Source organism: Halichoerus grypus, chromosome 3 (genome assembly GCF_964656455.1).
Source record: "Halichoerus grypus chromosome 3, mHalGry1.hap1.1, whole genome shotgun sequence".
NCBI lineage: Eukaryota > Metazoa > Chordata > Mammalia > Carnivora > Phocidae > Halichoerus > Halichoerus grypus.
Window position 1 is genome coordinate 194,983,045 of NC_135714.1, and position 14,220 is coordinate 194,997,264.

The 14,220-nt window shown below is 40.4% G+C and overlaps 1 protein-coding gene across 15 annotated transcripts in view; it reads right to left on the reverse strand.

Moving 5' to 3' along the window:
- TENM3 (teneurin transmembrane protein 3) overlaps window positions 1-14,220 on the reverse strand; it is a 602,365-nt gene that overhangs the window by 519,797 nt on the left and 68,348 nt on the right. The gene's annotated exons all lie outside the window — the stretch shown is intronic.

Consider the following 14,220-nt stretch of genomic DNA (forward strand, 5'->3'; position numbering starts at 1 on the left):
TTCTGGAATCTTCTGGGAAGAAAGGAGAATGAGAAAACAGGAAGCGATTCAGGGGCTGTTGTGATCCTGCAACACAAGAAGTGCCTGGTGGCCAAGTCTCTCCTTCTTCCAGCACAGAACAGCCTTGGGTCTGGGGGCTGGGAGCCACCGAGTATGAGAGACCTCCTGGTCTGCTCCAGGAAAGACCCTCATTGTTTGCGGGGTAAATCATAAGGCAAGATTGCACCCCTTCCTTTGCTGGGAAATGTGCCTCTTCATTTGCTATGATTATGGGACACCAGGAGGTAGAAGGTGGGGGGGTGTGTGTATAGTTTGAGAAACCAGGTTTCATATAGCTGTTGTTTTCATAACACAAATTTGAAAAAGTTAAAATAATACAAGCGACAGAAATAAGGCTCAAAAATATTTCCCTCTCTGATGCAGCTACGCGGAAAACAGGATGGGAAAGCGTTCGTTAAGGAAGGTGGGACAGCTTCACTGGCGGAGGACGGGGGCAGATGGAAGTGTTAAAGCTATAATAGAAGGATGCAGATCCTCTTTTTATCCTGGATCGCCAGTCCCACGGCAGCAGGGGCTGTCTGACCCAGAAAGGAGCTTGCCACATAGTGGGTATTCCAATAAATATTTTCCTAATCAGGAAGTTAAGCGGGTTGCAGAAGGAAGTCCTATGAAGGGTGGAAGAAATGCAGTCACCTCCCCGTCCTTGGTTCACCGGCTGCATAGCTAGAGGTAACAGACCAGGATTCAAAAGAATAATTACTGAGGTCTCTTCTGGCTGAGATTTGCAAGACTGCTTTGCTGGCCTAGGTGTGAAGAGCTTGGAGGAAGATGTGCACAGGGCCATTTTGCACTCCATGGGGCCGCGCTTGGAGCTGGAACCATGTCCCTGAAGAGTAGTTATTTAGAGATCAGGTACACTGTGTTCTTTATCCCAGTGTCTGGGAAGAATTTTTTTTCTTTTTTTTTTTTTTTAGTAGCTCCAAGCAAGCAGGGGACATGAAGTTTCTCTGTCTGCTTATATCTAATTAACGTTCAGTGAGTCTCTGGCTATTTAAAATAGGGAAATAATGCATATTTATTCACACATGCTTTGAGATCTGTGGATAAAAATGCTGTATTACTACTAACCACAATGAATGCACATACTTTAAATATAATTATCAATTACCAGCTACCACCTGTTGAGATAGTTAACTACAGTGCCTTTAAACACCATCCTTCCAAATTTTAGAATTGGAAACATTCTTCAGTGTTATAGGCACTATATTCAATCAATTCATTAAGGAAAGTCTTTGTTACTCTTATTATGACTTACGTATCAGCAAGAAGAATGGAATTAAGCTACATGAATTTCTAAAATGCCTGAGGGCCCTATAGTTAGGGTCTGATCTTACAAAGTCATCTTTCAAAAGTCTTTTGAGATGCACTTAATGGCATCTATATAGTCTCAGGTCATACGGCTGCATTTTAAAAACAAAATTTTGCCCTCTTGGCAAATCAAATATTAAATGGTTAGCATGCATATGAAGTAAGGTGCATTTTTATAAATACAAAGTCCCTTGTGCAAATCAGTTCATAAACCATGCATAAATAGAAGGTATTATGTTACTCTTTCACACTTGGGACCATAGATTGAAGCTAAAACCATAAGACTCTGCTTATAGATGGGCAATTATTACAGGGCTTTTATTCTTCAAAAGCTATTAACATTTTTATAGCATAAGCAAAGTTATTACAAACAACCTCTAAAATGTGAAGAATGAGTTTCCTGAAACTCCTCCCAAACCCTCGCTTCAACATAAGGCACTGTATTTGTTTACTGAAAAGGGAAAAAAAAAAAGTAAGTAGGTTAAAGCTGAGATAAAAATGCTGTTGGCACCAAGTCAAGGAAGTCTCAATGAAACTCCAGCGAGCTGTTCTCCACAGCATATTTTTGAAGTGCAGGGAAACAGAAGAGAAAGCAAATCTACTTGGGTGTTCGAGTCATCATCACCGACATTATGAAAAACTCATTTACACAAACTGCCCCCCCCGGAGCTGCCAGTCTCCAAGCCGGCCGAGGTCGGGGTGGGGGGACTCAGGGCAGTCAGCACCGTCTACCAGCCCACCTGAGGGTAGCTTGACCGTGACCTCCAGGATACGCAGATACTGGGGCATGCCTGCCCATCAGCGCTTGAAGCTTCTACACGACGAAGGAGAAAGCATAGGTGCCTCCATGCTAAAGCCTGCAAAGGCACTTCATCCCCCAGAACGAGACAGAGGTAGAAATCCCACCATAATGCTAGGAGTGAAAGTGGAATTTCTTCCATCTGCTCCCATGCCTCAAAAGCTTGATAATTCACCCTAAAAAAATATCTGGGAGTATAAGAATACATTCTCCATGCATTCTTAATGAACTTTCTTGACGCTATGTTGTCACAAAGCGAAGAGACACCTGATAACTAGATAATTTATCTACGGAAGACACCAATTAGCAGTGACAAGGCTGACTTCGTTTCTCACGCTCATCTTCGAACCAGTAGGCGCTGGTATGTCGTTGCAGAGGCACTGGGAGAGAAATCAATAGGGTGGGATGTGAAGGGAAATAGCTATTCTTAAAGACTCGGTGGTCCAATTTCCAATATGCAACCTCTGAGTCGTGGAGTGGAGAGCTGAGATGGGTCTTAAAGAACACCACGTCCACCTTCATTCACTCTCAAGAAAGCTTAAAGGCAGCGCTAAGTCAAGCGATTTGCTTGGAGTTAGAAGGTGCCTCTTTGCTGTTCTGCCCATTCTCACAGAATACTGAGACACTCGCCTTACCCTTAATACACTTTCCTTTAAGGAAGATTTCAAAAGCCCTGCACCTTGGAGCTAGTGTAACAAGAAAAAGTAGATTTAAAAGTGCTGAGAAAGGGGCGCCTGGGTGGCTCAGTTGTTAAGCGGCTGCCTTTGGCTCAGGTCATGATCCCAGGGTCCTGGGATCGAGTCCCCCATCGGGCTCCCTGCTTAGCGGGGAGTCTGCTTCTCCCTCTGCCTCGGCCCCTGCTTGTGTTCCTGCTCTCACTGTCTCTCTTTAAAAATCTTAAAAAAAAAAAAAAAAAGTGCTGAAAAGGAATTTTCTATCAGGACAGGAGTGGTTTGGATGCATGACTATTTTTTTCTTTGTCCTGAAGCCATGGAAAAAAAGGAGTGCTTTGGAAGGACAACAAAAGGAAAAAGAAAATCAACAAAACTGCACACAGACATAAAGAAAACGTGAGACTGGAGGTAGTCTTCCAAGTATCTAGTTTCACAGAAACCATTGCTTCTCACTCAAAGATCAGGTGCTCGAGGTGGAGACTGGAGTGATCGTTGACACCAAAGATTCAGAAAAGATCACAGAGCTGTAATTGTGAGGCCAACAGTGGCCATATTACCTGGAGGTACTGTGGAACCATGAAGTCACAGGGACCCTGTGGTCACGTGACTATCAGTGGGCCTCAGGGTACCAGGACAGTGTAGACCTACACTCCAGGATGTGGAAGCCAGTGGGGAAAACCAGACAAAGAGGACTGCGTTGCCCACTCTCTGAGGTCACATGAGAGAAATCAAGCTCACCAAATGCAAAGTGGGAAAGTTTAAAGAAAAAGTCATTACACCCTTGCTCCATGGGAAGAAGTGTCTACTGCTTGAGTCCTCTTCTGCAATAACTGAATTTACAAATTCAAAGGGATAGAGATTGTTAGAAGATAAAAGAAGAACCACAACGGTAGGAGTTATGGTAGAAAGGGTGAGTTAAGACAGAATGGTTTAAGATGCCATTAAGTAACTGCTGGAAGATTCTAGTAACTCTTGCAGAGATGCATTATGACCGAAGATGGTACCCAGTCACTGCAGCAGAACAATCCAGCATGCAGCCAAGGTGGAGGGTGGCTCAGCCTCTCCATCCTTTGGTCACCAAATAGGGCTTGGTGATTTTTAAGTTTCACAGCTACGTTGTATATAATATAGTGACTTTACACATCTATCTAAACCTGCTCATAACTGGCTTGATTCCAGTTTATCTTAATGGTACTTTCATTTTTCTCAACATCTTTGTTCTTGACAAACCAAGATGAAGAAGCCTATCTGGGCATTGTTGAAATAGACATTCATTCAATTCTATTAGTCATCTTTCTTGCACAATTTTGGTGCCTTAGATTGAGGCAGTCAGGAATAAAATAGATCGCTGGCCCTTGAACTCATGTCTCCTTCAAGGGCTGGCTCGCCACGCACTGCCTTCCTCCTGAACATAGGCTCTCAGGAACTCAGTCCTATTAGCTGCCACCTTCTCTACTTTTCCAATTTCCTATCTCTTGGCCGGGCTATGGAGGAGGACATCCTACCCAGCTTTTAGGTCTTTGCTGTCTCTGAAAATACGCACACAGGCCTTTTTCACGTAAGGATTGTACTCACAAAGAATTATGGATGGAATAACAAAAGCCACAGACAAGAGGAAGTTCTAAAGTTTCCGGTATATTACAAAATACTCAGGGTTAATTGTGCTTGATCTGTATTTCCTGATGATTCCTTTCTTAGATGATATTCCAAGGTCTTTGTGAAATGGTGCCTGTTACCAAGCTGAGAGGCTGAGCTCTGTGATGGTGGATTTAAAAGTTGCCACTGCTTCAATCTAGCAAGTTCTGAGCCCTGAGAGACCGTATGTTCTGACCTTCACGCCATGCTTGGCCCAGCACTTTGTCAGACTAATGGATGTCTTAGGTAAGAAAGCCATCCTCTTTCCTGACCCCCAAAGCTTTTCCCCATGGGGTGCAAGAAGCTCTTCATTGGCTTTGGAGATACCTCTCATCTCCCTAGTTGGCTCTTTTAAATCCTACGACTGTCTGTGGTTCCTCTTTCTGGAGGAAGATCGTTTCTTCCAAGGACCCCAAGATGTTCCCCCTGGGCATCAGATCCTTTTGAGTTCATCTCCAAGTGTCCATTCTGCTCTTCATTGACTTCCCCATGGTTCCAGCTCCAGGAGGTCCTAACCATTCCACACACTGTAGAGAGTCAGTTTCTTATCTACCATACGATTTACCTCTGGAGTGTGCAGTACCAGTTACGCTGGCATGTCCTCTCTCTCAATGAAGCTTGGCTGTTCTGTCTGTGGTCCTCTAGGACCACAGTGACCACTCCATTTTGAGGGCAAACCTCCAAGGGCCTCATGCCTCGAGCTGACGTTCTGACAAGGCCCCACCTCACCTCCCCTCTACACTGATCTTTCCCATGTTTAGAAGTCCCTATCTCTGTGACGAAACCAAATAATATCTGTTCTCAGGGGCCATTTCTATACTTAAAAGCTAGATATACCCTGAGATCAAAACAATAATCATTGTTGTCACGTACTAAGTATGCAAACAGGTTATACCACGCACCGAGCTACATGATTTTCAGAGTTTGTTTTCTTCAGTCCACAACTCGAACCGACAAGATGGTATCTGCAACTCCCTCTTCAGGTGAAGAAGTCAGGAGAGAGAGGTGAAATACCTTCTGGAAGGTTTCACAACGAGTAGGGATGTCTTGACTCCAAAGCTAATATTCTTAATTTTTGTGCTCCGCTGCCTTCCTGAAGAAATATACAAGCTCAGCAGGATGTGGGTTATTATGACAGGTACACATAGCTCCTAACATCTCCCCCGTCTTACCTGGGGCCGGGAAGCGGTTTGTTTATATGCCCAATTTTACAATGCAAAAATGTTTAATGTATGTGTGTAAATAAAAATAATTTTGAAATTTAGAAATAAAATGTAAAAATCTATACACACAATTTTTACCTCTGCAATGGGTGAGCAGAGGCTTAGTTCCCTGGGGGACTACTTCTGACAGAGTGTTCTAGGCTACAAGGTACATAAACAACTGTTACACCATTCATGCCTGGAAAAGTATTTTTTTCCCATTTGAGAATTTCAGCCAGAAATATAGGGTCTGGAAACTCTCTCTGGTAAAACAAGTAAGCCAGGAGTTCCTTTTCCGTTTGCTGTCTAATTTTGCCACTTTTATTCTTATTCAAGAGAATATTCAGCAAGAAAAAGTACGGATAAACTATTTCAAGGACTTTGTATGCCCATCAGAAATACAAACTGTGACAAGTGGTTGCCTTGTATTTCAATTACAATATTAAAGAATTTATCCAGAGATACTTAACATCTTTTAGAAAGCAGCTTGATTTATGAGTTAATAATATATATTGTGGAGTACATAAAATAAGTCACGCTATAATTGTTTTTCAACAAAAATTCTATCAAGTTTTGGATTCGGAAGAAGGATAACCTTGGAAGGACGTTTTCACCATCTTTCTCCTATTGCCTCCAGTCAAATGCAGTCATAACAGATCACTTTAATTGGATTGAAAGGATCTGTTGGACATTCTACTGCTTATATTACCACACCGAGGGCAATCCCTTAGCTGCCAAGTGGTATCTAGAAATACTAATAATTTACCCGTCGATTCAATTTCTTTCTTTTTCTTATTCTTTTTTTGTACCAATCTAACTCCCATTTGTGGCAATGTCCTATGCCACATTCTGTGCTTACATTCATACACACATACCCAAACACATGCTCTCAGGATTCTAGAAACACCCAGTGCAAAGGGCGACTATGAAGATTTATTCATGGCACTTAATCTCTGAGCCTCAGTGTTCCTATTTATAGAAGGGAGATAATACTTGCTAACTTCTTTTTTAAAAAAGATTTATTTATTTGAGAGAGAGAATGCGCAGGGGGAGGGGCAGAGAGAGTCTCAAGCAGGCTCCCCACTGAGCACGGAGCCCGATGACCTGAGGACATCGCAGGGCTGGATCCCAGGGCCCTGAGATCACGATCTGAGCCGAAACCGAGTTGGACGCTTAGCCAACCCAGGTGCCCCCATACTTGCTCACTTCCTAAAACGCTTTTTTGTTTTTGGGAACAAATAGGATCATGCCAGGTGTGTCAAAGCAGGTTATAAACTGCAAGGTGGAAGCATGTAATAAAACATATACATTTATTATTATTATTTATTCGGCTGATTCTGCTCTTTTCCAATGCCAGCATAGGCAGAAAACGAAAGTGTCATTAAACATAGTATCTGTAACATATTTTTGTTATATTTTAAATGTAGTACTGATTTTATATGTACATTTCCTTTTTGAGGAGAAGATGTGATTCATGGTGGCACGGCGGATAGGTCTAGAACCTAGGTGGGCAGGAAAAGGGATATTAAGAGTGATTAACTGGTTTTTACCAAAGAATGGAAGGCACTGTGCTCTTTCCATCTCATTTTTCCCTCACACTCTCTCACAGGTATTTATTCCATTCTTTTCCCTGTCTCTCTTTCCCCTCTCTGTTGGCAAGGTGCTCAGTGCATGGAAACACTGTTCAGATCCTCAGAATCCCCTGCCCATTTCTGGAGATCATGCTGTTTTGGATCAACCCCTGGGGGAGGTCTGGAAGATCAACAGTGCCTAACCCTGTCCAAAGGATGGCTGTTCCAGAAATCTCCTAGGGGTGAGCTGGTGGTCACTGGGGGTGACACCAGGAGCAGGCTGGTGCAACCATGCCTTACAGCAAACCCAAATCCACGCTGTCACGTGAGCAAACTTCTCCAGAGCGGGCGTAGAGTTGTAGAAGACCCTCCTCCCATCCCGCTGCAAATTAAAGTATATTAATAAAGAAAAAGTAAAGAGCTTTTTAAAAGTTAGGGTGACATACAAAGCCTTGAACTTTAACAAGGGTTTCCAGGTGATTTGATTGAGGGGTTAACTCTGATAGAACAGAAATGAGCAAATTAAAATGAATATGCCAAGGCAAAAAAGTAAAGAGCTTTTTAAAAGTTAGGGTGGCTCAGTTGGTTAAGCATCTGCCTTCGGCTCAGGTCATGATCCCAGGGTCCTGGGATCGAGCCCCGCGTCGGGCTCTCTGCTCAGTGGGGAGCCTGCTTCTCCCTCTCCCTCTGCTGCTCCCCCTGCTTGTACTCTCTTGCTCGCGTCCTCTTTCTCGAATCAATAAATAAAATTTAAAAGAAAAGAGCTAAAAGTCAGAAAAAATGGGGAAGATAGAAGAAAAATTCTTAATAGAACTAAAATATGTAACCTGCCTCTGAAAATAAAAGCTCCTCATGACGTGTGATTTTTTTTTTTTTTTCTCTTTAGAGGAAACAAACCCGCTTTGCAATGATGAAATAGTCTCCAGGTGCAATAGTAGGTTCCTTTACCCAACCTTTGGAGAATACGTCTGTGCTCACCACGTGTATAAACACATTTCCCCCATACTTCTAAATATACATGACTGGGAAAGAAAAAAACAAATGAACAAGCAAAATACACACATAAGCACGTGCCCACATACACACTGACCAATTCCCTGGGTATGGGAATTTTGTCGTTGTTTTGATATGTGGGGAAGAAGGAGTTAAGGGGGTTTGGGGACAGCATCTGTGCAGATACTTTTGTACATTTCAATGAGTTTTAAAGACCTCCATGCTACACTGGTTATTGTTAAAAACATACTGAATTGGATATGACAACCTGTGGGTTAGTTTACCCCACAGTCTAAAAATTGGGAAATTCAGTTTAGAAATTTGATCAATATTCATGCCATCTCACATCGTAATTCAATTGGCAAAAATGCAGTAGAAAACTCCCCAGGGCAATCCTGAAGAACAACTTACATTCTGGTGGTTTAACATGTGTAAACCTCCTGCTTGGAATCACGGATGGGGGTTGATGGAAGCCTTGAACTTTAACAAGGGTTCCCAGGTGATTTGATTGAGGGGTTAACTCTGATAGAACAGAAATGAGCAAATTAAAATGAATATGCCAAGGCAAAAACTCAAGATGCTTTTTTTTTTCAAACTCTCCACGAGAACTCTCCCCCAAAAGCATAAAGAACTGTCAAAATAGGATCTTGCTTAAAATGCAAAAGGTATTTTCAAAGCGGGGATGACATTTGCATACAATATGTGCTGAACACTGATGATATGCTCAAAATGTCTTACTTGTAGATTGAGTCTATATGACATCAAATGCCAGGATAAAGAAAGAAAAAGGATTGAAAATTTTAGATTTAAAAATATTTCTTGATGTCTTTCTCTAATTAAACATTTACCTAAATGTTAAATTTACATATGGCATCGTGATCCCCTGAAGATAGAGTAAGCATTGAAAGGTGGCTGAACTGGTCTTAATTACACAAGATGTGGTTTGAAAGGTAGCAATATAATATAGTTTCAACTGTTAGGCTGCCAGCGTCTTTGTGATTTTAGCTCTGGTATTTTTATTCTAAAATCTTCTCCCGTGTGGCCCACCACCAGCTTTGTTGGGGTCACCTTTTATCAATCCTTAGATTATCTCTTCATTTGGGGACAGCAACACAGTGCTAAGGCCACTTCTCTAAAGTTCAATTTCAATAAAGTTTCTGGTCTTTAAAAAATAAATGTCATGGCAAATTCTTACAAAGATCCAATATTCTAGTATTATTACCTGGTTCCCTGAGCTTAAAGCGGCTAACTTTTAGCAGGGGGCTCTTAAAGGGAACAGTGCTTGTTTAGGGTGTGTAATAAAGGCACAGTGTCCTTTTCCCCTGCCCCCACCCCTTATTTTGATAAAATCAGTGCAAATGAAATCAAGAACTGTTTAAAAATGTTAACATTTTTCCTGCAGCAGTGTAACTGGATTTGAGCTCAGGTATTTAAGGACAGACAGAACAATCACGCCTTTCATCAAGAATTCTGAGTAACTTGACATACATAAATCTTCATTATTTTTGATTAAGTGGAGGGGTAAAACAAAACTCTGCTAGAAGATTCGTAGATACAGAAGCTAAAGCACTCTAAAGCCCTATCGCTGGGATGGTGCTGGTGGGTAAAATCCACTGGCATTTTTCTAATCAGCAAAGAGAGGTCTTTCTCAGTCTCTTAAAGCTAGAACCCAAAACTTCTACTTAACACTTATAACATATAATAATAGCTTATATAAAAGATAACATATAATAACTTCTACATAACACTTTTAACATATAATAATAACTTCTAATAATAACACCTAAACATATAATAATAACTTGTCAATAATAACATAAAAAGAAAAATATATTCTTCACATGATGACCTTCGTATAGCTGTCCATTAGTGTTCTATATCACACCCTATTCATTACCAGTTACTAAAGAAAACCCCCAAACGGGAAAAATTATGGTCTCAGTAAACACATAAAATGTACACTCTATCATCTGCCAGCTATTAAGTAATTATAAAAAAGATCATGTAATGTAATCACAAAATTGCTATTTTTACCTAAGTTTTCGACTTGTAAGTAAATATTTCTACCTGTCAAGTGATCTCTGCCTAGCAGGTGGCACGAACCTCCTCCAGAGCAGTTTACTATCCATCTGTGGGGACACTGGTTCCAGTCCTGTCCTCCCACATTTGGACATTGCTTGGAAGGGCAGCCCGCTGCACAATCCCAGAGGAGATTGTAGGAAGAATAAAAGGGTGAGGAAAGGGTCCAGCCATTAGGGCCCTCAATGTTCAGCGTTAGAGAGCTGAGACCAGTCACTGCCCTTCTTTCTCAAGCAGAGTTTTTACAAGCCACCAAAATGGAAGATGCTCCTAAGGGCCGAAGGCCATACCTGTTTTCATTTAATATGGCCAAATTTAAAGTTGAGCTGTGCAAAACGTTTTCCAGAAAATTGAAAACCCAGTACATACAGAGAAATAGTAAGGATTCCATCTACAATACAAAAACCCGTGACAAATAATTAAAAAATGATTTTCCAAATCAGAGATTTCTTTTGCTTACTTTCTTTTTTCAAGGAGAGTGAGCAGACTTCACCATTAGACTGACTGACAGCGAAACTTGATAAATGTCAATTTGCATGAGTTTGCAATGTAAACTGAAACAATTATTTTAAACCATCACTTGGGTATTTTAAAATTGGATTTTAAAAAAGCAGACTCATATGTGTTTTCTTAGATTGGATTTTTACTGCCAGTATTTGAAGCTTTCAGATTTTAACTCATAATATGTGATTTTAAGCAAATGTATTTGTGGACAATATTCAAACTAATAGAAATGAATTATTTTTCTTCATTTTCAATTACTTAGTTCCTACTCAAAATTTGTCATAGTTTTTTTTTTTTTTTTTAAGATTTTATTTATTTATTTGAGAGAGAGAGAATGAGAGACAGAGAGCATGAGAGGGAGGAGGGTCAGAGGGAGAAGCAGACTCCCTGCCGAGCAGGGAGCCCGATGTGGGACTCGATCCGGGGACTCCAGGATCATGACCTGAGCCGAAGGCAGTCGCTTAACCAACTGAGCCACCCAGGCGCCCCTGTCATAGTTTTTAAAAAATACAATGCCGCATATGAAATATGTGTGCATGAAGTGAATTTTAACATAATCTCTGATCACCTTTTTATTAAGATCAGTACACCTTCACGCTAATCAGTACACCTGTCAAATTTTAACGACTTCTTTTCTTCTTATGCATTATGTTTGCAAATATATTAGGTGCTCCCTCAGTGTATTTAGCAGTTAAATATAGGGAAGGGTTAAGTTAATTATCATTCCTTAATTAGGTTGTGTAATAGGAAATTGCCAATAACTGAACATTTTTTGACCTACCAAAATGGCACTCTTATATGGCTTAATATAATTTGGTAGAACGTTATGTATGAAGCAGTAAAAGTTGTGGGCTTTAAAGTCGCTTAGTGAATGACCTCTCTAAGCCTCAATTCCTATGCTTAAAAGAGAGGGTTGATGATACCTACTCATCAGGGTCATTAGGCAATTTAAATGAGGTAATGCATGAAATCTGGACAATGACTAACACCCAGTAAGCTACTACAAATTATTGCAAAAACTGGAAGAGCAACAGTAGCCTATATAACACATTCAATCATAATTACGTTAAAAATATCTTTAAAGGATTAATAGGTTCATCAAAACACTAAACATCCTTTCTTCCACGTGCCCAAGATACAGCTGTAATAAGAAACCCTCAGGCTGTCTTCTCTCACCGTTGCGTGGAGGTAGGACAGACTGGTTGTTCAAAACAGAGTCTGGGATCAGATACATCTGGACTGGGCACCCTGCTGTGCTGCTTATAACCTATGTGACTCGGGGCAACTAACTTGGTTGTCCATAAAAATAGGACTTATTACACATAAGAAAATGCACCTAAAGCACTTACAACATTGCCCACTGCATAGAAAGTACTAAATAAATATTACCTGTTACTTAACTTTTCGTTATCGTTATCATGATGGCTGTGTTACCCAAGTCCTTTATTTGTGGCTGAATTCCAAGAAAACAATTTTATCTTTACTGACATGCTTTCCCTATTTAATTGAAATCTTTATTTTTCTTAGGCAAAATACCTTTCTCTTTATGGGGCTTTAATACCTGTAACATTATTAGTCATTTTTTTTTCTGTCCCAAAGATATAAAGAATAATTTAAAAGGGAAATCCCAAATAATATCATAAAATAATACTAGTCATATTGTGAATAGGTTGAAAGCACCCAAATAAGGCCAGATTATCTGGATCCAAGTCTCAATTCTATCTTTTTTGGCTCTGTGGCCTTGGGCAAATTATTTAATATCTCTGTGCCTCAGGTTCCCCATCTTTAAATGGGTATAACAGTACCACCCATGTCACAGGAGTGTTTTGAGGTTTGAAAGCATTACTACATAGTACATATAAACCACGTCTTCTTTATCCATTCACCTATTGATGGACACTTGGGCTGCTTCCACAGTTTCACTATTGTAAATAATGCTGTAATAAACATCGGAGTACATATACCTTCGAATTAGTATTTTTGTATTTTGGGGGTACATACCCAGTAGTGTGATTACTAGATTATAGGGTAGTTCTATTTTTAACTTTCTGAGGAACCTCATACGGTCTTCCCCAGTGGCTGCATGAGTTTGCATTCCCACCAACAGTGCATGAGGGTTCCTTTTCCTCCACATCCTTGCCAACACTTGTTCTTTCTTGTGTTTTTGAGTTTAGCCATTCTAACAGGTGTGAAGTGATTTCTGCCATCAAAAAGAATGACTTGCCTTCTGCAAGGACATGGATGGAGCTAGAGAGCATTATGCTAAGCAAAATAAGCCGTCGGAGAAAGAAATATACCCTATGATTTCATTCAAATGGGGAAAGAGAAACAAATTAAAAGAGCAAAGGGGAAAAAGAGAGAGAGACAGGTAAACCAAGAAATAGACTCCTAACTATAAAGAACACACTGATGATTGATTACCAGAGGGGAGGTGGGTGGCGGGATGGGCAGAAGAGGAGATGGGGATTCAGGAGGGCTCTTGTGAGGAGCACCGGGTTATGTATGGAAGTGTTGAATCACTAAATTGTACACCTGAAACTAGTATTACACTGTATGGTAACCACCTGGAATTAAAATGAAAAAATAATCTAAAAATTACAAGAATAAAAGTGTTAATACATGTAAAGTGTTTAGAACAAGTCCCTGCCACACAGTAAGCACTCAATGAATGTTAGTTATTCTTATCATGGGTACTAGTCAGGCAAGTGTTCATTAAATAGTTTTCTTTAAAAATACTCCGACACCATAATCATATTTAATATGTACTTTGGATACTCTGATCTGATGTAGTGATTCACACATAGGCCACTATCTTTGCTGTGACAATTTTTGCTGAAAAGTCATGAATAGAAATGATGGTAAAACAAAAAAATGTACTTACACATTGATTTTGGTATTTACCCACGAAATGGTCTGAATCACACCCATTTTCATTCTATAAACACTTTGGTTAGAAAGATGGGTCAGTGGAGTTCTTTAATGAAATGCGAGCCTGCCATTTTTCTAGAAAAGGCCTAAATCATTTACAGGATTCAAAATATGTCAGCATTGTCTGAAAACTGGGGCAAAATGCTATTACCAGGGATCAATACTCGGTTCAACATACTGAACACCAACTCCGTGCCGGACAAAATGCCAGGAGCTAAGAATTCAAGGGTAATTAAGAAAGATACAGTCTACTCTCAGAGAGCTTCCAGTAAATATTGTCTACATTACAACAACATTCCTAGCAAGGTATATCCCCTTCTTTCAAAGGGAATGAGGCTTGTATCTACAAAATCTTTACTTTTCCTCTTCAGGTACCATTGATGATGGAGATAGAGTAGTCAAACTGACAGGGTATTATATGCACCAGACTTTGCTGCCAGGATGATTCATGCTTTTTAAGAATGGCC